Below are 22,647 nucleotides of genomic sequence, written 5' to 3'. Positions count from 1 at the left end.
AAAGGAACATTTAATTATTCCTTATCGGGTTAGCTTATATATATTTTAAGGTTGGCACTTGCCTTTTTTTCCTACTTTAATCACCATTTATTTTTGAATTCAAGAAAGAACACCAGTAATTCATTTATTGGTATGACAGTTTTCGATAATCGGGTTGAAAATTGTGTCATAGATGAGTAACTAACGTTGAGGATGAGAGCTGTGTTCAAGTTTTGGAATAGACTGGAGTATGTTTCATCTATGGTTTTGGTGAAGTAGGTGAACTAATGCCAATTCAGGTATTTAAAAAAATGTGTAGGCCTACAGGGTTTTTATTTTGATGTACACATGTAGCTAGGTCGAACAACGCATCTAAAGCTCACTACATACAAAACATTCGGAAACACAACAGTGTCATCACATCTCATCGCATTTGCATAATTTGTTACCAAGGCTGGACTAGGTTATGGATTTGGTTCCGCAAATGTTCAAGATTTGTGATCAAATTTCCTACAATTATGGTTCATTCCATCCACGAAAAACATGCACAGCTTTATGTGGTCGATATGGCCAGGCAAAACTACCCCACAAGTTAATGAATTATCAAGTAAGAACAGGATGATTAAATACATGGGTCGATGTGGCAAGAAAAGGAATTAAAATTGCTTAGATCGAAGTAAGAAATGTTACTGCTATCTGGAGAATCAGATATTTTTATCAAATAAAAAAAACTTATTTAAATGTTGATAAAATTCTGTATTTTATGACCAAAGATGAAGATTTACTTATAAATCTGGATACAATCTGAATGATTTTTCTAAAGCAGATGGAATTAGTTGTTAGTAATAAATATTGACTCTTTCCGTAAGATGATAGACTAATTATATGAACTCATTCTCCCATATAGTGAAAGTGGCTTTGACATGAAACAAACTCATGAACAAACAATTATAAAGACTCCTAAAAACCTTTTGGGCAACCTAAATCCGATAAAAAGGTAGGAAATATTGTGTTAAACGAATTCAACAATCACGTATTTTAGGGAACACAATCGTCATACTTATTATTATGCTTATCCTCCCTTCATTTAACTAAGATTTTAATTACTCTATCTATCGCAGTTAGCTGAATTTACATAAAACCTCAAGATTAACCGTCGATTTCGACGGGGTTCCACTAGTAAAAAATAAATTGAATTATTGTATTGCATAAATTGCGCATAAAAAGTAATCTGGGAAGAAATTTGTAAAATTTATAGAAACCTTCAAACCAGTACTAGTTTACTGTCGCTGTAGAAATGTATAATAATTATTATTAGCGGCGCGGCGAATTAAAGTTTTACTGTACCATTAATAAATAATGCATGGATCGAACAAAAAGCACTTGAACGTAATAGCATGGTATGGTAGGCAGTCCTATAGGTTGTTTACCACGCCCCCTTCGCACGGAGAAGTCCGAACTCGCACGAACTTGTCCGAAGTCTTTTCTTCTCACTCAACTAAACTGCCAACAACAGTTCGGGTAGAGATTCGTTTCAAGTTATATCGCCGCGTACGCGCATTCTACATAAAACGACAAGTAATTAATACGGTACATTTTCGTCAAGTGTAAGAAGTGAAGTGACATAAAGTGATAGTAAAAGTGCTAGCGGAGTCAAGTTGTTCTGTTTTGGATACAATTGTTATCGTAAGTTTCTGATTATTTCAGTTAGGAGGATAGATTATTGTTGCTTTTCAAATAGGCTCTAGGCCTTTTGTAATAAAAACCACATCCCTTCAATGTAGCTGCTAGGATAGCTCATACTAGTTAACTTTAAAATCATAAATGATTTGTGCATCCAAACCCATTACATTAATAAGGCCTACAAAGTACTACGAAGTCAAACTCTTAAGATTAACATTTTTTCCTTGGTTTATGTCTCGGAGGGTTATAGGATCGTTTATTAAATGCTTAAAATAAATTGCATACAGTAGTAGCCTACTGCTTGCTCAACTTGCTGGCTGTTTTTTTCTTATTTTTATTTCTTTTTCAGGAGAAATACTGAAATCTGAGTCCAATAGAGGAACAGCATATTTTACTTACGAATGTTAATAGACAATCGCAACAAGAGTTGAAAACTAGCCTGTATAAAAGGCCAATAATTTAATATGTATAATATCAAGGGAAATTAGGGTAGGTCACAGAGAAGTAATTACTTCTCTGTGGGTAGGTACTGTTTTCTCGCTTTCTGTTTCTCAAGCGCAAGCGGGTAGAGCTCCGGCCCGATTCAATACAAAGACTGAGTATAGACTCACTTCATGTGGTACAATTTTGCTGTTTCCATATTCTTTGTAGGCATGCTCATCATGTCTTTGGAGAAGCAAAACTTTACTTGATGTCCGTACGAGTAAATCGTCATTTGTTTTAATAGACCTTTAATTGTCAAAAACGAACCCGGTTAATAAGTCATAGCTTTGTGTTGATTGCACATATTTAAACCGGCAAACACAAAATTTCGCAAACACTGTGCAGCCGTTTGCGATAAATATTGGGTATTTTCAAAAGGCATTCGTATAGGCTACAGTAGCCTAGTAATTGATGGAGTCACCGAAACGCAAATTTCTCTATTTTTGCGGGCGCTCAATTCTAATGACAACCAAATATTAACTAAATTGCATGGTTGGTTGTCCGATTATGGTTAACTACAATTTTGTTAAAATTGTATTGTTTCGTAAAATTGGAGCATGTTGGATTCCCTCCGAAAAATGTACCCCCGGCGCAAACTCCTATTTGCTTTCGAGTAGTTTTCAAATTTACACAACTGAAGTAATTTAAGTTTAGGATAGTGTTATCTTATTTTTGACTATAGAAAAAGTCAATGTTTTGGACAATTTATATTTTTAAGCATTTTGTAATGTACCCTGGCCCTGTGTACTTGTTTGTTCTCTTTGTGATTAGAATAGCCTACTTTACTAATAAGTAAGTTTTGAAATTGTAGAGAAACACTGAAGAAAGTTGTCACTTGCCGGGTGACTTAAAGCAATATTTTGGTTTAATATTTTTGATGTTATGCTAAGAAATCTATACATTCTGTCCGAAAGAGTAGGTTTTCAAATACAGAGCAACGTTTTCCAAGTTTTTCAAAAGAGTTAATTGAGTTCCTTGTATTTAACTTAATAGTCAGCGTAATTACAATTAGGAAGGACAATTTTATTAATATTCAAGGGTAAAACGAAGACAATGTAAAATTTTGGAATTTAGCCTATAAACAAAATACAGAACATATTTGTCGAATACAACGGTAAGGACAATGTAACATTTTGGGGTGTAGCCTATACAAAATACAGAACTGATTGTAGGCCTATACAACGGTATTTATTTCTTTCCACAAATGCCACAAGAAACCCCGCCGGCAGCTCTATCTTATCTTATCATTGTTTGATAATACATTTGGGCGGGTCCCTATCAGAACACATAGCCGTCAAAGTGACAATTGAAACAGTACAGAGGTTAGTTCTTTATCATTATTTGTCCACAGTGCACTATTCCAGAAATATAGCGCAATGACTTACAGATTGTAGCAATAACACTGATATTAAATTCGTTTGAATGACCCATGAAATCAGCGCAAAAAGTTCACCAATAAAAATTTTATCTCCATTATAATTGTAACAGGAACACCGCTTAACTTATATGGCCAATCTTCATAATTACAAAAAACCATAAGTTTATGTAGCCTACTATAATGGTGTATGTATGAAACCATAAAAACCAAAAAACTGTAGTATCTATGTCTGCAATATCTTGTAATAAAAAGCCCATTTTGGCGAAGGGCAATTGTCTCAAATGTTAATATTTATAATAAATTATAATAGATTAATTATAATAAATACAAAGAGGAACAATGACAGTTGTTATCAACATTACGTGTAGCTGCTAACCACTGTTTTACTTTACTTTACTTTTAATATTTTTTTATTAAATGGCGACCATACAAAGTAGGTATTTTAAGCCAAGTATGAATGGAGATGCTAAACGTGTCTGTAAAAGTTTTGAGATTGTTACAGTATATGGTTATAACTTATTCAGTTTATTTACTTGTTTTCGGATTTACATTAATTTAAATTTTAACGGGGTCATACAAAGCTTTAAACAACATAATATCTCCTAAATTCGAATATGTAGGCTATTTTGTAAAATGGAAACAATGATTAATGAATAGTTTGGTCTAAAATTACGAAAAAAACTTGTGATACGAATAATTTCATGAGAAATAATACATAAAACCTTGTACAACTGAAAGTTAGCAAGGTAATTGAACTGCACAGTATAATATAAATATTTTGACACTTTTACAACATTTGTTTCGTAAATTCCTAACTCTAGTGGCTAATGTACTCTCAGCGGCACTCGAATTATTTTGATTCGTCTATAGTTAATTCATATTTAATGAATGCTGAAGTGGTTGACATTTTTTTTATTTCCTATGACAAAGTTATCCAGAAATATACCGTCCGTCGGTCGCGGAAGCGGGCGATTCTTCGCGTCCGCGTTTCTAAAGAAAAGCACAATATTATTGATGGAAAATGCTGACAGGCCCTCATTCATTTATTGAATGCCCTGTTTTTGTTGTTGTGCTTTATAGTTTCCGCTCACCAAAACAGTGGTAACGGGAGTACATACATCGATGGTGGTACTGTACAAATTTTTTTTTAACTAAAAGGAAACACACCTAACTGGTTCAAATTAATTTTCTGACGGTATATATTATGTTGTTCATCTATAATGTGGACTCACTGTAGGCTACTATTCATTGTTAACAGTATTAAATACTGTAATAAAATGATTTCTCCTTGTTTAATAGGAATATTTATAGTAGGCCCCTATATTCTAGTAAACAGAAAATTATCGATTGTTTATTGGTATTGAATTTTAACGAATAAAATAAGACAATTATCATTCCTTATTTGCTGGTAACAAAAATCAATTAATTGACAATTATTAAATGTTTTATATTACTTGAGGCGTTTTAGTTAGTTCGTTATCAGGGAAATATATTTTTAAATTATAAAATAAATCGCCATTTCCCCCAGAGGGGAACCAGTAATTAAATCCTAGCGTTAGTTTTTTTCTAAATATTAAATTTAGTTTTTAAAAGATCTTCCAAAGAGTAACATAATTGTTGACTGTCTACAGTAGGCTATTGATTTGTCAATGCTACACACCAATTTGACGTTTTGCACACATGTTTTTGTTAATTGGGTGAGTTTTAGATGACAAAAATTATATAATTGTTAAGTAAAATTGCCCTTATTGTCGTTACCAGCTTTTAGCTGTGGCGTGTTTAAACATCACGGCTTTGTAGACCTATAAATAATTGATTGATCATACGGTAAAGTGACATGCACATTTTATTATTTGCTGGATTAATGGAAACAGAGAGTTGGGGTTGTGAACATCGTTACTCACTTGTAGGGCTTAGGAAAGACTTTGTAAGATTATCGAAATGTAGTGTAAATTTCAACCACTTTAGGCCTACCGTTGGAAATAAAAATAAATAAAGAAAAAAATATGTTAACTACAATAATGTTGAAGTTAACTTGTATACCCACAACTCGCATATGCCTACATAAATTACCAGCTAATAGGATATTTGTGGGCCGTTGGCCCATGCTGTTTTGGAAAATACTACAGTAAACCTACAGCATTTTATTGTTGGTTCAATAATACGAAACGTTAAGATATACTGTACACTGGTAGTACGAATTAGGCTACTTATAAACACATGAATATAATCCCTAATAATTTTCGATCCAGGACGTTCCGGTACTTCCTACTCCTGTATTGTGGGTACTGCCGGATTTTGAAACCGCGCATTCACAGGGTCGGGTAGGCGTGGGTGCACGATGTGGCAACGTTGCAGCGGAGATGTGGCAACGCCGCGCCGTGTTCGTGGAAGCCGCACGGCGGAGTGACTTGGGTCGGGCGCGGCATTGTTGTTTTGGCGCCTACAGCCGTGAGCCGCTCTCCGCTCAATGAGGCGTTGAAGCTGAAGGGACTTTGGATATAGGAAGAATGAGAGAAGTCGTCGACCAATTCGGTACCGCAAATTATAAACGTAACAATAACATAAAAATATTAGCCCGTATATCAGAAGAATTTGTAGAGGCCAAATCAAATCGGAGGGTTTTCAACCGGCCCAAAACAAGAAATCCGAACAACGTTGTAGAACTTCATTCAAACACAGATTTATTTTATTTATGTTTCTTGGCCTAAGGCATTCAATGACCGTGATTTTTACAATGTTTTCCACAGGGAATTGTTCAGATCTTGGTCTTGTTACTTCCGTGGACCTGTCGTTAGCAAGCCAACAATCTCCAGATTTTGCCGAGTGGCAAGCGCTTTCCAGATTTGCACCAGCTGCTCAGATTTTCTGCAAGCGTTGTAAAGTTTTACATAACTTCATGTATGGGAAACCCAGCTAACACAATAATAACTGAGATTAATAGTTTTAAAAAATCACAATGTAAACGTTTTATAAGACAGGTGAGAATACATATTTAATCACATTTCATTCTACATTATAAGATCATCTTGGTATACGCAGTGCCAGCTGGAGGATGTGAGTCTGAAAGAACTACTGTATTTCTATTTCGACTTCAAAGAGAGCAATTCGTACTCTCTTCTACTACCGGTACTATCAAAATTAGCTCACACGCTTCTTGCAAAGATAGTTTTCAGTCTTCAAATATTTTTAAATTTCATTGCATATACATAATTGAAACATTCTCTTTTCTGAAAAATAACTTTTCTATTCTAATTTTACAACCCCCAGATCATGCTCATAAACAGTCTTAATCTTCAGATACCAAAGCATTCCATTACCTTTTCAAAAACACTTCTAAGCATATTAAAACTAAATACTGCTTTTTGATGCATTGCACAATCTTAAAATTGAGCCAAACCCTGTTTCTTTTGAAAAGTCACTTCAAAAATTCCCAGCGTCTAAAATCGGCTACACCATGTCCGACGTGAGCTTATTGCTGACGAGCAGGCATCGTATCAGCATAGATTAAAAGAAGTAGACAATAGGTCTATAGGTAGTAGTAGACAATAGACAATGTACGTCTATAACTCCTTTTATCTATGGTAGTGCTTAGACAAGTTATAAGGCATAAATGTACACATACTTTGCCAGACGGTCAATACCAAATATATACTTCTTTTCCCTTTAGTTTAACTAAAACGGCGAAAAGGGTTATTATAATTAATTTTAATAATTAATTGTAAGATAAGTATCCCACGTCAAGAATTTTGAAAATTTTTATTGTCTTAAAACAATATTACTATCTTCATATTAAGGCGGATAAGTTTGTTATTGGTCGTATTATTTTATATATTGTTATGATTATTAAATACTGTTGGACTATAACTAAAGGTTTTAAAATAACTATTGCAACGTGTAATATGATTGTAGCTAAATTTATTGTTCCGAATTACAATTTAATTTTGACTTGTTTACGCTAATAATTATTTGATCATTTCTAAATTTTTTATTTGTTTAATTCTTATTTGCCTCAAAATTATTGTATTATACGAAAATTCGCATATGTGAATGTACCATTAATTTATCGCCATCGTAAATGAGAAGAACATACATTATTGTTGTTGTTGGTAATGTTGTGAACAATTCAGGCGAATGTATTTTTTTTGTAATTTTGTTGTACAGTACCGGTAGTTCATTTCTTGTTGAACGTATTTTGGAATGATGTGACCCTGAGAATAGTCAAAACTTAACTGTATTAATAATCTATGAAGTTATTTTTTTACCAAAGAAATACAAAACAACTTCCATCGTGTCATTGTTATTCATGTAAAGCTCGCTTATTTTTTTCTTTAATGTGTTCCTTCGTTTTCCTCGTTTGTTGCTTCCGATTTTGTGGGCGTAGTGAAACTGCCCCGACGTTTTGGGTACTTTTGAAACGATGAAACTGCCCCGCTCATTAAAAAGGATTAGCAAGGGTCGCCTCGCAAGACTAGAAATGCTGAAATTGCCCCGAGCACCCGGCCAGGTAGTAGCTGCAGGATTGGGGATAAAAGGGAATTATTTTTGTCCCTGAGCCCTATCAGTGACTGCAGTCTTCTAAAGCTGCCGTCGACTGCTTTTCCTGCCAAGCCACAATTGTTTCTGTACCAATACCTAACCCAACCTAACCTAACCCAACCTAACCTAACCCAACCTAACCTAACCCAACCTAACCTAACCTAACCTAACCTAACCCAACTTAACCTAACCTAACCTAACCTAACCTAACCTGAAAAAAAGCTAGAAATTCCTGATATTGGTGGTAGTTATTAGAAGACTGCAGTCACTGACAGAACGCAGGAACAACAATAATTCCCTCTTTTTGTTTCTGTAGTACCAATACCTAACCTGAAATAAGCTAGTAATTCCTGATATTTTGTGGTAGTTATTATAAGACTGCAGTCACTGACAGAACGCAGGGACAACAACAATTCCCTTTCCCCCAGACCCGTAGCGGTTACCTGGCCGGGCGCTCGGGGCAAATTCAGCATTTTTGGTATGGCGAGGCGACCCTTCTTGATGCTCTGTAATGAGCGGGGCAGTTTCAGCATTTAAAACTTACCTAAAATATCGGGGCAGTTTCATCGTCCCCGATTTTGTAACTCAACTCAATACCGGTATTTTATTTTATTTATCTTGTAGGCTATGTTTTCTTTTTGTTTGAACTCATTTGAACTAGCCTCGCTCTCTTTAGGACGTGCGTCCTGTCATATTATAACACGATTTTGAGTTTATTCGATCAATTAATTTTGGCTATCATTGGACAAGCTAGCCATTTGGTCATTTGGGCAGGATCGTTTGTCATAGTTTTATTGACTATACAGTAATTGAGTATTTTGTCTGTATTATTATCAATAGATTAAACTTATGTAAACAGTATACTATGTACAGTGGAATAACTGCAGTAAAAGATTTGACCTTTTGACTAGTGACGTGGTCTGTGTAGTCGGATGCCGTTGTAGGAGACCACGACGTGAGGCTTGGCGCGGTCACGAGACTGTGTTATCTCATCTGCTGCATTCTCTTTGAACCTACAATGTCTTATTGTAAAAATAATAATACCCCCGCCGCAGCAAACCTGCAGACTAAGCGAATTTCCATTAACCTGATTGGGTTTACACTAAAATGCCTCCATAAAAATAGCACATTTATTTCCTATTTAAATAGAATTAGTTTAACGAGAACTTAGGTTTGCTGCAACAGGGAGAGTAAAAAAGATTTTTTTTTATAAAATGATAATAGTTTAGTAAGAAATAAAACTATTTTTCAAAATCAATCAAAATATGTTCATAAACAAGCAAACTACAACAGTTGACTAATTCTCCATAAAAATAACATGGGAATTTTAAAATTACAATTTTTTAGAATTTTCTCCGTAACAATTAGGCGCATAATAACGATTCAATATACTAAATTATTTTTTTTTTTAAGCTCTACAAAACGGTTTAAAAAGAAATTGTGAAATTTTGTGTTTTTATGGTCAAAAATGGGAAAAACCTATTTTTACCCCATAAAACCCCCCATAAACCCCCGTTCCCATAGTCCGATCATGCTGGTTCGCGAACTCATTCAAGTTTATCCCGCCTTACACCTTCAAACCAAATTTTATCAAAATCGGACAAAAATTACTCACGTTATCGTGCGGATGGACATATATAATATATATATATATATATAGATATATAAAAATTTGAACGAATGTTGTTTTTGGCCTCTGGGGACATCAAAATGAAAAAGTGAATCGGTCCCGGGCTTAGGTCTTACCATGAGACCTACGGTAATAGCTACTTCCCTATAGGGAAATTCGCTAAAAGTACAATAAGTACGTAAATTGTATCTGGGGTAGTATCCTACTAGCTTATCATGGGTTATCATGGCTAGCAAGCAAGCATCACCCGTAGGTAAATTTTTCGGCCAGGTCCAAATTCACCAACATTTTTGGGGTCGTTTCTAATGTCCAAATTCACCAACTTTCTACCTTTAGCAGGTACGATATTTCTCCCGGCGGGCGGGGAAGGAATTCCCTCCGAATAGTTTGCCATCGCCTGCTCCGTCTCGTCTCGGCGAGAGTGTACTGTAACCTAACCTAACCTAACCTAACCTAACCTAACCTAACCTAACCTAACCAAACCTAACCAAACCTAACCTAACCTAACCTAACCTAACCTAACCTAAAGCTGCCTGAAACAATCACAGCTTAAACAGTACTATTAGGGCTAAGCAAGCAGTACACTCTCGCCGAGACGAGACGGAGCAGGCGAGGGCAAACTATTCGGAATTCCTTCCCCGCCCACCGGGAGAAATATCGTACCTGTTCCAAGTAGAAAGTTGGTGAATTTGGACATTAGAAACGACCCCAAAAATGTTGGTGAATTTGGACGTAGCCAATTTTTCAATGATGGGTTGGCGCGAAGGTTTGTAGAAGTCATAGATGGAAAGCGCCTTTTTCCAGGAAAAGAATAGTTAATTATCGAAAGCATTACCGGTAACAGTGAGCAATTTGGTTTTTCCTCGATTAATAATTGTAGAACCTGAACCTCTTTCCGCGATTTGTGCTATGGCTTTTCATTGAGGAAATTGTTATTGGACTAATTTGCACATTACACCGGCAATAAAGCTCTCATTGTTTGTAATTTTTATTTCGTTTTTTTCTTATGTTATTATAGAAAAATGTTATATTACCTATAAGGCGTGAAGGTATAATTCGGCAACGTTGGAAGTGTATTTGTTTACCAGGTCGCACGGTTTGGCAACGCTGCAGTCCAGAGTAGCGCAGTCAATGAACCGTGCAGCTAGACCGCGAATAATAAGTCTATCGGCAAATGATATCGATACTCAAATCAGCCATTTCCTGTATAATATATCCCGAAACAAACGGTTTAAGTGATTCAAACTAAGCGAAAATCACCTTGACCCTTCAACAAGCTCTAGATGCTATGATTTCACGTACTATTGTTCACTATAAGCTCTTCCATTTCCTGTGTTGCCTCTCCTCTGGTACAGGGAGGGAGCGGTGATTAGAGAGGTCAAATTGACGGTGTCGCGGTCGCTTTTTGAATTAATCGAAGGCACGACTTGGCGCTGCGGGGTTGGTAGTTTCGAGTTGTTGATGTGGAATGGTGACTGGTACTGCCCTTATGAATCTGCACATTAGAGTGACTTGGATCGACAGTAGTACACGAATGAACAGTGGGCAGGTTCGTGCATTGAAACCACAGATAATAGAACACCATACAGTACTTTCGGGTCATGCTATACCAGCGCTGCAACACATACAGGTCTCGAACTAAACCAAGCGCAACTGCCGATAGAGGTCTATAAATTGGTTCCTTGGTCTATGGTTGAAACAGAGTAGGGGTTGCACTCAATATAGCTCCCACTAATCGAGATTTGTCTCAATTGCTCTAAATAAACATTTGTCGACCTCAGGAAGATAAGGATAGTATGACTGATATGGGGCTTGAGGGTACCATCATATAATTTAAAAACCCATTGCCAAAAGAAGGTTTTACGAGTTTCTACAACCAGAATTTCACTTTGACGTGGTTTGGTCAATTATGATAAAAGATTAGCAAAATATCACATTTTACTTCACCTTTTTACCGCATCATCTCAAGACTTGTGGCCGTGCGGGAATGAGATCTTGCGGAACATGGGTACAAGTATGATTCAATGCTAAATATTTCGGGAAATCTGGGTTCAAACTTCACAGTGAAATTATGACAAGCGTACTGTATATGTATATTGATCACCTTGGGTAGAACTTACCTCTTAAGTTCTAGATCCTTAGCCGATTCTACATGTATCGTTCATGAGTGTCAACCCCTTTCTAGAAACTGGACTCAGCTGTTCCTGATCATTGTGCTACAAATAAGTGATCCTGGCTGAAACAATAGATATTATCAGTAAAAAGCTACACAGACCATCTCACACCAACCTACACTCTTCCTTCGGGTTAAAACGCTCCTACCTGGCATCCAACCTCAATGATTGTTGATTGATAGTTGATAAATTCATAATACTTGAAGACGCTAATTAACCCTATTTCACAGGGTTTTGTGCTCCAAGAATGCTACCAACTCCACCGACGCCAGTGTCTCTCGGACCTTAGTGCAGTGTCGGGGATCACCGCTGTCGGAGAGTGATTGAGGACCAGCGACTCCAGCAGGGTACTGGACCCGACCGCTCCTTCCGCCTGGAGTCTAGATGGGGTGACTCTGGAGTTTAGACTAGTCCCAGGTAAACTACTTTCTCAAACTATATGCTACTTACTTGAGGGAAATGAAGTAGTCATGAAAAGAACCATAGTTGAATTGAACCAGCGACAGAGGTTGGTTCACAAACCTCAAATTGTTTATGGCACATTATAAATGTTGACTATGTGAAACCCGGCTTTAGAAAACGCTGCCAACCACACGATATATTAAGTTATGTTTGTAAACAGATGACGACATTAGTAACTTTGTATAGCCTCAAATTATGTGTTTTAATTTATGTAACGATTAGAAGGGTAATTAATTTATTCAGCCTTATGAAAATAAAAACTTGACTGCGCCTCGCTTGTAAAACACGATTGCGTACCAAAAAGAGCCACTTTCGCTCCTAGTGATGAAAACTACTATTGCGGCCAACTCATCAAATCGTTTCTCTAGCGATTGATAAATGAATCTTATGTTTATTTTTTAATAGCAGTGTTTTTTACAAAAAAAAATACAATTTACACTACTCGTACCGTATAAAACGCATACAAAGTGTAAATAATGATGAACTACATTACACAACGCCTACTCGTCGCCCTTCGCTACGTGCTCGAGTCAGATAAAGTGGAAGTTTACAGAAGTTTGTTGACTAACTTCGCTTCTCAACAGGAATTGTGAGTTCCGGTAGACTTGGGACCCAGAAACTCGTATTTTCATCAACTATTCAATTACATCACACTAGTTGTCTTTGTTATAATAGCTGTGTCATAGTTCCCGTCCCATTCATTATATATTACTTTTAAACTTTTCCTGTAATCTCCCGGACTTGTACATTTTGGTACGGTGGTGGATAATTAATTAGCTATTTTAACGTAATCTGACATGAATGAGGACAAAAGGTAGCGTAATTGACGTATTACGATATGGTATCAAATAAAAACAAATTGATTGGTTATTTAAAAACGTACCAACCGAATCAGATGCCTTTATTATTTGATATCGCAGTATACAGTATACAAAAAATACAAGATAGCACTAATCAACTTCCTCTATGTGGTAAGGTCTATGAGTTTTGAGAGTTAAAGACAATTTTAAAGAAATGCAGGTTGGGAAATTAAAATAATTATTCTTTTAAACGTCGTTGAATCGACTTTCAGCACGAGTATCAACAGAATATTTTACCAACACCAAGAGACATTTTTCGGGGTTTTTAAAATATCCAAGAGTAGTTGAGTGTAAATAATTTACCTTATTCGGTTTTTGTTAAATTGATAAATTGTTTGATTTTAAATGTGTTTATAACGCAATACCCTAACACTTATTCCATTGCAAACTCATTGATATGATAAGGCATTACATTATTTAATGTAGGAGTGTGTAAGTGATGTAATGTATCTGTTTATCAACTTTAGTTTGTATCTGTAAGTCAAGACACCATTAACCATGGCTGTCTTTTTTTAACGTCATCAAATTGGTCATATTTTTAGCGAATTTCCCATATAGGGAATAAGCTATTTTAATGCTATCACGAGATGGGCATGTCATACTCACTTATGTTTTACAATTTTCGTATTTTAGGTATAAAGTTATATAGTTAACTATTGTTAGGTCCAATTTTTTTTATTTTAAAACACCGCCTGAGAAAAGGAATGTTTTATTTTTTAACTCACCGTACATATTTTTATTTTTATTTAAGTTTGTGGTTGAGAATAAAAAGTCGACGGTAAAAACTTATATCGTTGCAGTTTAGTCTGTAGTATTTAAAATCCTTAGAACTTCCTTGTTGTAAAAACCCAAACTTGAGTTTGTTTAAAGAATTTAGAAAAAAGCACATGTTGTTTGTACCTTATCTAATCAATACAATTACAGAAACGCTGCGCATCTTTCAAGGCCGTGTTTTACTTTTAGACTTGTTTTTAAAAAGAACGACGGCCGTATCGGCGCGGGCGCGGGGCCAAAATTGGGAGCGCGAAGCCCATTTGGGCGCCGTCTTTGCGGGGGTCCATTGGGGAACGGGCAACAGAGATACATCTAACTAGTAAGTACTGTGATGGCTAATTGTGAGTTTAAAATAATCATAAGAGTAAAACAACGTTATGATTTTAGCAACATCCATCGGCATGCACTAAATTGAAACGTAAGTTTTTCTTCCCTCCAAATTTTGGTAATTTTTGGAATTGAATGCCACCAGATTGAGAAATTAAAAAAAACCAACTGATGAATATTTACCATATGACGCATCCGACCAGCGAGTAAGAATGGAAAAGTTTGATGGAGTTATTTACTAAACTGTGTAATCGCCCACTCATTAAAAAATATACAGTGGAACCTTGATAAGAGGACCCTCGATAACAAGTCACCCTTCGATAACAATTGTCATTTTAACATCCCCTCAAAATTATTTTACCCCTAATCACATGTTATTACAAACCTCGATAAGAAGTCAACCTTGATAACAAGTCTTATTTTACAATCCCCATGAGAGTCTTGTTATCAAGATTCTACTATAATCACTATCCATACATCTAACATGGATACGGGTTCATGAAATACTTATAATAGTATAAATAAGACATCACAAAAAATTGTAAATTCTATGGCCAGGTAGACTTGAGTTTTGCTACGACCTAAGTTTGTTAAGTATATTGTTAGTCAAACTGCGCACAATGTTACACCACTTTAACAATACAAATGTTTTTATTTACTATGTTGGACAGCTATTCCGTCCTTACTAGCTTTAACACTTATTTTAATTTTTATTATTGGTCTATTCAGTTTATTTTTGGTCCATGTTAAGTATTAGGCCTACAGTCAAATGTTTTGGCAACTTTCAATTAAATTTACAGTATATCGATATATTGAACACTGTATAATGCCTACTATGAATCAACCAAATATTAAGATATACAGTATCGTGCTTTCTAATAAACGTTTTGTTTTTAAAACGGATAACTATAATAAGAATCATTGTAATCTAGTTGATGATAAATATATTCTATATTTTCAAACGTTATGATTCTCTAGCTGGCTCAAGGTACGTTTACCACTTTACCACGTCTCTCCAATACCACGATACATCACGGTCACGACGCGACGTTAGGAGCGACTATTTGTCACACGGTGAAAGCCACCATCTCCGATGACGTCATTGCGCCCCGCTGCGATGTCGATAGTCAACCCATCAATAATTATCCGATAGTCGACATCACGGCCGCTGTCGTTCATCATCTAAATTCCAATATTTTAAATTTAAACATGCGAAAATGGTTTGGTTATTTTATCCAGACGATACACCGTCTACTTCTAAAAACTTTTTAGTTATTAGATGTATAAGATAATGTGTGTTTTGGACGAAATTAGTTAAAATTGTACCCTTTGTCATTTCTGTTAAAGACGAGGGAAACGTCCAAATACTTTATTTCAATACTGTTAAAAGTCTACAATTCATAGACTATGTTTTATATCGTAGCTATGATCTTCGTCGTGCAGTCGGAGTGCAATCGGATAGTTAAGATTTTACTGTTAGTTTGTTTGTTTTGGTTTGTAGGTAGTAAGAATAAAGTGAGATGATAGCTTTGTTCCTGATTCGTATGGACCCTCTCAATATTAATTTGCGTTTTCATTATGCGTTTGCGTTTTTCATTAATTTCCTACGCCGCTCAAACCTTGATTTGTTTTAGCAATGCCTACCCAATCCTTGTCATAAATGTAACACTGTGTACAACTTATTAGCTCTACAAATTATCAGCTCCCGGGATCTCCGAAATATTCATGTTTCGATAAATTCACTGAACAAATTGAAGAACCGTTTCGAAGTCCACAATATGTACTTATTTAATTCTTGGTTTTAGCAAACCTTGGCACCTTCTATGAAACCCCTCCTCATAATTTACATAACATCCACTGTGTAGGCTATACAACTAAATATTCTTCCTTTGTGAAACGAATGTGTACGTTTCAAAGTTAACAACAATTTTTTCAACCACGGTTCGAGCGAACCTTGGTCGTTGCTTTTATACAAATCCATACCATAAATTTATCACTGTGTGTATTTCGTCGAAAATTAATTTAATTATTAGCTCTCGATCACTCCCAATAATGCAGTTGAATTGTGCTTTATGTAGATTGTGCTTATGTAGAGGCCTATATCCAAACCCAAATATTTTTCCTCTTGCGATTCTCCATCCCGCTATAATTTTCTCACCCACACGGATCACATCGCCTCCACCCCTCGACTTCCTGGTGACCTCAGGCGGTAGTCTCGGGTGTACCATGAGTCACAGTCCTGGCGACGCCCAGGGGCTGCCTGCTGACTGCTTCTCGTTTGCAGTTCCCTGAAGTCTGCGTCAGTGGGCTCAGCTCGGGCAGTTATGTGCTGACGTATGATGTTCACACACACACACACTGCACTATTTGATGACTCCATACAACACCCTTTGAAGTGTCGACTGTTCAAACTCTGTTTTACTGCTTCCTTTTGATCTTGGCAAGTTTTCGCCCCGGAATAGATGTGTATGTGAAGATCGGCATTTTGCAGATCCATTGATTGATTTCACTATTGAAGTATGCCTCCAATGGTATTCCTATGGACGTTTCACATACTGATTGAAAGATACAATTGGAACCTTGAGTGGAGACAGGAAAATTCCTCATTCTGTGTATAACTACGTTGTGAACGGTATTGTTTATGTTTCTCGGTGCATAGTTAGATTTGGGTGTTTATTCCATTTTCGTTGTTATATAACTATTTTCGATGTCTCCAGTCGCAAGGTTACGATGGTTTATTGTTTAGTTGTACTGTCATACATAAGTGTTTGAACAAACGGCTGATGATAGGATTGTGTCTTTACGTAAAAATTTTAATACGATTTCAATTCCAGAGCATTGCGTTGTCTACGCTCAATTTTACGTTGAATCTGGTAAAATGTACACAATAACGAATAACACAATGTATTCCCCGAATACTTCATTTAATGGGCTTTATTTAGCTGCACATTCACAATGATAAAATGATATTTTCCTACTATAAAATCAATACCTTTAAAAATACCCTGATAAACTATCCCAAAAAGTCAAAAAACTTAAATTGATAACGTAATCATCCTTCTAATTCACAGGACAGATCAGATAATAAATGCGTATGTCCACTCTACCCAACGATGTAAATAACTACTGAGTTGTTTATATCATTGACTCAACCTAAATGTGACTATACAATTTCCGATCGTCTAAATTCAGAATATAGGTTCTTTCTCGACCGTATTACATAGAGTACAATACTTGCTTCTTTTGGTTGTAAACTTACGATAGGTCCTAGTGGATCTCACTTTTTTGCATTTTCCGTAATAATTTCATTTGAAACAACTCATATTAAAACATTCTTTTTAAATCCCTGCACAGTTACCTTTTCATCGGAACTTCTATAGAATGAAAAATGAACCGGGAGCGCGGGAATTGTGCGCCGAGAGGGAAAGGGTGGAAATCCAATAGGGGAGGGTAGTTATCGGGGTAACATTCCTTTCTCTCTCTCTCCCCCATCTCTCTCTCTGCTCCTCTCTCGTCGACTCTGCAATTCCGCCTGCATTGTGTTAAAACGGGTTCCGACGGTTTAGAATTCCAACTAGTTTTCTGACGGATAGTTTCTAAGATTTTTTCCCCGAAATGAAATAGCTGGAGGCGGCAAAGCTGTAAAAAGTCGAAATAGTTTTTCGGCTGTAATGTTGTTTATAGCAATATAAAAACGGTTTGTACCTAACGTCGTCAATCCTAGTTTAGTCTTTCAGGCGACTAGTTTCGAAGATGTAGTAACACTTCGGCCCAGTAACATTTCGGCCAAACTCAAATTTCTTAGAAAAACAGTAACACTTCGTCCCACTCGCTTTTACAGATGATTAAATAAGCTAATGGAGTAACATTTCGGCCCGACGAAAAATTGACAAGGGTTGAGGAACGCAGTTCAGGTAGTAAGAGGTACATGACCAGTATACTTTGCAACAACCCTCTGATGGAATGTCGCCCAACCGTCGCCCCTTGCATCCTCTGACCTCACATGACGGAGAATCGGTGGAATCTTACCTAACCTAACCTAACCTAACCTAACCTAATCTAACCTAACCTAACCTAACCTAACCTAACCTGTCAAATATTTTGTTGGGACGAAGTGTTACTAGTGGGCAGGTAGAGAGTTGGACCGTAGGCCACATCTGAGGGTTTCGGGCCGAAATGTTACTGGGCCGAAGTGTTACTTGGGCCTTAGTGTTACGACACGGTTTCGAAACTGACGTTTCATTTTCAAGCCTTGTCGTCTAAAATTATTTGACATGATGTCGTCGTCAAAATACACAAATAAAACACACACAGATACATTGTGTATTGTATTGTAATGTAATGTAATTGTCTAATGTATCCGCGTATGTTATATTTGTGTATTTTGACGATGCCTGCTGAAATTCATGTTCAAATAATTTAATAGACGACAAGGCTTGAAAATGAAACGTCAGTTTCGAAACTATATAGTCGCCTGAAAACTATAACTAGGATTGACGACGTAAGGTACGTAAACCTATTTTATATTGTCTTAAATCAATCCTGGAGGCAAAGCCTAATTAATTGTTTATAGCCCTATAAAAATGTTATGGGTTTAATCAAGATGTTATATTGTTTTAACCGACTGGATGCTTCGTTGGATATTCGTGTTTTGGGTTTAGATCTATTATTGGTTTTCTAAATTTATTTCACAAAGTCAGTTTTAGGCGTACAGTACAGTATATACAAAATTATACGCCTAAAACTAAAATTTAACTAAAGCTAATTAAAAGTAAAATTAATTCTCTGTAGATTTGACAAATCAGTTTATGTTGTATACTACTACTGAGACAGATGACGCTATGTTATGTTATTCTATTGTTTTTACCGTTGAGCTTAGCTATATTTCAAAGTAAACTGATAAAAACAACTGATGTGTGATAATTCATAGTGTTTCGCCTGGCGTAATGTTTTTTTCCGGCACATTCTTCATATATTCTTATTTTTAGATTAGGCCAATAAGATGTTTCCATAGTAATTTTAAAAATAAGTAGGCCTAGTAAATGCAAGTTAATACAGTAAGTACGTAATAAGCGATCGATTCTTTTTACGGTTGGCAATACAGTATTTACTGCCCCTAATACAGTCAGGGCACAATGTATTTCTACGGATTTTACCGTTTAGCTGGGCTATATTTGATCGCAAACTGATAACATTCAATCAATATGTTATGTATTCATCAAGATATATTTTTAAATATTTTTGAGGACTTTTTTGTGGAAATGAATGGACGAAAGGAAACTCCTGATATAATCGGAACAATTATTTGAATGACCTGTAACTGTTTGAGGAAGTGGGAAGAAGTAAAACTGGAGGAAACAGGTGATTGGAAACCTGTTGCTTATGCACATAATCTAGACACCGGCTATGCTTAATGAGGTGTCATTATATATGCAGGTGCATCCCCACCCTTTCCAGTGCTATTCAGATCCCCATGTAGCATAGGGGGGCAAGGACAATAGCACTTCAATACCCTTTTGTGACGTACAAGCAATGTATTAATTAGGAAACAATGGACAGGAGAAAATTTAAACTATGAAACTGAAGACCAATAAACATTTCTGGTTTTATTCAATGTTAGACAATTAGCCGGAATTTTAATTGCTTCGTTTCGTTGTGATTCATTGTGCGAACTAGGAGATTTAGTAGTAGCGTGTGGTTCCTTAAAAATGTTTTTGTGTGTTCAAAGTTACAGTAATATTATTTCCTCAGTTTTCAATTTTAGCATGTGATGTTGAATCACTTTAGTTCACACAAACGTAAACATACGTGGAGACTGTTTCTTCTATTTGAAACGGATTTTTAAAATTTATTGTGTTTCACCAATCTAAAGTATATTTGAACAAAACTCCCTTAGCGTGGAGTTACGCTTAGATACGTATTGTCTTCTATGTCAGGGTTCCCAGTCTGGCCCCCGCTTACAGTAAAAAAAACTATATACTGTATCTTCTTTGAAATATAAGTCCAGCCAAATCGGAAAATATTATTAACTCTGATACCTACGCAATTTTTATCAGGACGTTGAGAGAAGGATTTTTGAACCTTCAAACCTCAGTAAATAAATGGCTTATGTAGCGGTATATACCTAAACGTGTCCTCATCTACTGAGCGATTATTTTCCTTTTTTTATTGCTTCTTACGTCGGCGTTTTGCCGGGAATCTCGTCTACAGGTCTCTGGAATGGCCTCTGCGATCTTTGACGAAGACAAATCGTCTAAAACAAGCAGTGATGATTAATTATACTGTAGATGGGTTTTTGGCCGAAGACTCATATTTTTTATTCCACTTTCGTAATTTTTGTCAACAACAATTTCAGGGATAGTTGTTTCTGTTTATTAGAGACGTAGTTTTTACAAACTGTATTTGTGAATATCTCTGGATTTTATAGGCCTGTTGCATGGTAAAGGTTGTTCACAATTTTATTAGAGTTTTGTATACTACTTGCACTAGCACTACACCCGGACATATTGATTGACTGAGAGTTTATCGTTTACAGGCGATGGTATATCTCAGTTGGAAATGTTAGATTTGTCCGGACGACGTACCAGAGACCTGTCCCACTGGAAGTTTTCGGAAATGGGTAAGTCGAGTCTCTTGAACAATCAGAGGCGGCTAGCGCCCCGTGTTGCGCGCTGTGCCTGTATATACGTTTGTGCCTTTGTGTGTGGCTTACTGAATGGCGTATTAGAGGACGGATTTGTATTTTATCAATCAATTTTTTTTTATTATATAAGGTGCCCGGAACATCTGAACAACATGTGCAGATTAGAGTAGTTAGCTTAGATTACTGTAAAAGATATTTTAAATCGGAGAATTTGAGACAGTCCCGTGAAATACGACAAAGGCGTAAACGTAGTTCTACTGAGAAATGTCTGTATATTTCCACAACATAGTCATATCTTGTTTACTATATAACGGTTATCGATCAGCCCATGTATATATATGCATAGCTACATCAAAACTGTATTTTTGACTACCAACGTGACTTTGTGTGTTTGGCTCACGCGCGCAACCGGCGCTTTACTTATGTAAGCTGCCTCTGGTTAGTATTTGGGCTACGTATCAGCTTACAATGTAGAGTAGTTGTGATATTTAGTAGTTCGATATATACATTAATTGTTGAGCGGAGCGAGCGAAGCGAGCGAAGCTCTTATACGTCGACTTTTATGCATTTCGTAATACGCAAACTCCTCCTAGACGGCTGAATCAATCGTTTTCAAATTTTGGATGGTGATAAAGACCATATCGGTGAGTGCCAACATCTATATGGCGTTAAAAATAACTCTCAGGAATCCGCCCCACTGGGTCTCAAAGTTTCAATGTAATCCTTATAGAAGCAGTATTTGACACATAAACAAAGACATATGATCAGCTGTTGACTTTTGAATGCAGTAGATAAAGAAATAGCTGATAGCATTATTCCACAGATATTAGAACAGAAACGGTATGAATCATAAATATAATCAAATGACGACACTAGCTTGAGGTTCGTGACGTAGGAAGTGCTAAAGGATTTACTAAAGGTGAGCAGTCTGGAGTGTGGAAACTGTTTATGACGATTAGATTTTTAGGTATCTGCATTCCTAAAATTCTATGGGAAGGGAGGACAACGGGTCCGCGACGTAGGAAGTGGTTAAGGAAGTACTAAAGGTGAGCAGTCTGGAGTGTGGAAACTGTTTATGACGATTAGATTTAGGTATCTGCATTCCAAAAATTATAAGGGAAGGGAGGAAAACGGGTCCGCGACGTAGGAAGTGAAGGAAGTAGTCAAGGCGAGCTGTCCGGAGTGTGGGAACTGATTATATTAAGGTAATTGCAATCCTATGAAGCTATGGGAAGGGAGGGAAACAGGTCCGTGACGTAGGTAGTGATGAAGGAAGTAGTATAGGCGAGCTGTCCGGAGTGTGGGAACTGCTTATGACCATTATATTAAGATATTTGCAATCCTATGATGCTATGAGAAGGAAAGGGAAACAGGTCCATGACGTAGGAAGTGGTGAAGGAAGTAGTAAAGGCGAGCAGTCCGGAGTGTGGGAACTGTTTATGACGATTATATTAAGGTATCTGCAATCATAAAATGCTATGGTAAGGGAGGAAAACGGGTCCGCAACGTAGGAAGTGATGAAGGAAGTAGTCAAGGCGAGCTGTCCGGAGTGTGGGAACTGTTTATGACGATTAGAATAAGGTATCTGCAATCATAAAATGCTATAGGAAGGGAGGGAAACAGGTCCGCGACGTAGGAAGTGGTGAAGGAAGTAGTAAATGCGAGCAGTCCGGAGTGTGGGAACTGTTTATGACCATTAGATTAAGGTATTTGCA

The 22,647-nt window shown here is 36.5% G+C and overlaps 1 protein-coding gene across 2 annotated transcripts in view; it reads left to right on the top strand.

Annotated features, from left to right (window-relative positions):
* Positions 1 to 1,505: 1,505 nt before the first annotated feature.
* The window catches only part of LOC128999474 (protein winged eye-like), a 131,097-nt gene continuing 109,955 nt past the window's right edge, over positions 1,506 to 22,647 (top strand). For both annotated transcript variants that reach the window (XM_054426016.1, XM_054426015.1), the window contains exons 1-2: positions 1,506 to 1,665; positions 12,097 to 12,283. The gene's annotated coding sequence lies outside the window, so the exon portion shown is untranslated. The remainder of the gene's footprint in view (positions 1,666 to 12,096; positions 12,284 to 22,647) is intronic.

The sequence above is a fragment of the Macrosteles quadrilineatus genome, unplaced genomic scaffold, assembly GCF_028750875.1.
Source record: "Macrosteles quadrilineatus isolate MER2022 unplaced genomic scaffold, UCM_ALF_1.0 Scaffold_8__2_contigs__length_117827958, whole genome shotgun sequence".
NCBI lineage: Eukaryota > Metazoa > Arthropoda > Insecta > Hemiptera > Cicadellidae > Macrosteles > Macrosteles quadrilineatus.
This window is presented reverse-complemented; position numbering and strand designations above follow the sequence as displayed.